Below are 2,575 nucleotides of genomic sequence, written 5' to 3' on the forward strand. Positions count from 1 at the left end.
CGTTTATCAAGAATTGTGGTGCTTTTTAACATATGTCCAAAAATTCTTTGATATTTCTCCCATCAAGACGTGGAACTTAATTCCACTTCTCACATGCTAGATTTAGTGATTTGCTTCTATTGAATAGAATACAGAAAGAGAAAAATATTAACTTTATGGCAGAGAAACCTGACAAGCATTACTTTAACCAAATATTCAAGGTTAACATAACCAATAATAAGTCATGTTGGTATCATGTGCTCCTAAAATGATAAGAACACTTTGCTTCTATAGCATTCTTCCCTCTAACTCATAACCGAGTCTCATAATGACAAAATGTATTAAAATGTACCCATGGGATTTTAATTTATGGAGGTGAATAAGTGATGACTTGAAGAGGCTAATACCATTGAAAGAATTTATTACTTACAATTCCCAAGAGAAATGGATATCCCATGCCAAGCAGGACCACAAAAGGAAGCACCACACTTGGTCAGGAGGCAGAAGTAGGAGCAAGGTGGTAGCATGGCCTAAAACTATTGTATTTTCCATGGAACAGGCAAGATAGGACAGAAGAAACAGCTTAGGACTGGCTACTTCAAATAACTTCAACTGGCTCTGAGCCATAGGAGTGGTCTGGTACCTGGCCCTGGGTGATTTAAAGTGGAGGAAATATTGGCTTGGTATGTGAAAGTTAGATAAAGGCGGTAGTTGAGAGTACAGACCAGAATAGGTTGGAGGGTTTATAGTATGATTTTCATGTACCTGTGAATGCTAGATCAAAGGGGAGATGCAAAGAACTCTGGCTGTTAGTCTGGCCCTGTGATCTACAGATGCCAAACAGATGAATACAGGATCTAAGAAAACACAGAACAAAAGATATTATATAAACTCATATTGAGGAACATTCTACAGAATACCTTGAGCAGTACTCTTCAAAATTATCTAAGTCATGAAAAATAAGAAAATACTGAGAAACTGTCTCATATTGGAGGAGACTAATAAAATAGAAGGGTATGGTATGCAAAATTGGATCTTGGAACAAAAAGAAAATCAAGAAAATTTCTACTTTCATAACAATACCGTACTAATATGAATTTCTCAGATATATGTACAATGATTATATAAAACATAAACATTAGGTTAAGGGTGTATGGAAACTATTCTATCTTCATAACACTTCTATAAGTTTAAAATTCATTCAAAATAAAAAGTTTAAATATAAATAGGTAAAATAAAAAACTTTGCCTTGACTCCATATTTGGCTCTATTATATTTCTCTCCTTCCTTTCTTGACAAAAATCCCTTGACAAAATTACCTGACCTTGAATTTTTTTATAATGTCCTTGTTGATAGTTTTTTAAGCACAAAAACTATTCAAGAGTTTTAAAAATAATTTTTCAATTAATTAAAATTACCAACTCAAAATCCAGTTGTTCCTTAAGAGTTTTTTATTTAGGTAAATTTACATATTGAAATACACGTCTCCACAACATGATGACTTTTGATAAATGCATATATCCAGGTAATCCACATTTGTCTAGATATAGAACACTTTCATCACCAGAAAAGTGCTCTTATGCCCCTTCCTAGACTATATACCACTCCTCTCCCAGATTAAGTAATTTTTCTGATTCTTTTCCACCATAGATTTGTTTTGCCTATTCTGGAACATCATATAAAGTACATTACAGCATGAATATTTTGTGTCTGGCTTCTTCCATTTAGCAGAATGTTCTGGCTTCTTTCACTCATCCATATTGTTGTGGTTATCAATAGTTTGTTCTATGTTATTACTTAGTAGTATTCAATTTTATGAATACAACAGTTTGTTTATCCAATAAACAATGATGGACTTTTGGATTATTACCACTTTTTAGCTATTATGAATGAAGGTGCTATACATTTTCTGTACGAGCCTTTTTGTAGACATATGATTTCATTTTGAGGGGTAAATATATAGACTTGGAATTGTTCTCTATTATGAGAAACTGTCAAACATTTCCCAAAGTGGTTGTACCATTTTATAACCCCACAAGTAATATATGGGAGTCACACACCCTGACCAACATTTGGTCTTTTAAGTCTTTTAAATTTTAGTTATTCTAGTGTGTCAGTAGTGGTTTTTCATTGTAGTTTTACTTTTGCATTTCCCTGATAACTAGTGATAAGCACTCATGCACTTACCGGGCACTCATATTTTCTTTTGTGAAGTAGCTATTCAAGTTATTTGCCCACTTTTTATTGTTTGTATTTATTATTTAGTAGGATTCCTTTGTCATTTGCCATATACTTTTAATAGACTTTGTTTTTACAAAAGTTTTTGATTTACAGAAAAACTGAGAATATGGTACAGAGAGTTTCCATATACTCCTTCACCCAGTTTCCCCTATTACTAACATCTTACATTAGTATTGTACATTTGTTACAATAAACAGACTGGTATTGTTATATTATTAATAACTAAAATCCATAGTTTACTCAGATTTCCTTAGGTTTTCATTTTGTTTTGTTTTTCTTTTTGTTTTTACCTAACATAGATTGCTGTTGCAGAATCCTATCCAGGCTACTACACTGCATTTACTTGTCATGTCTC

The sequence above is a fragment of the Eumetopias jubatus genome, unplaced genomic scaffold, assembly GCF_037043125.1.
Source record: "Eumetopias jubatus isolate StellerSeaLion01/CBP00866 unplaced genomic scaffold, mEumJub1_p1.0 scaffold_1, whole genome shotgun sequence".
Classification (NCBI taxonomy): Eukaryota; Metazoa; Chordata; class Mammalia; order Carnivora; family Otariidae; genus Eumetopias; species Eumetopias jubatus.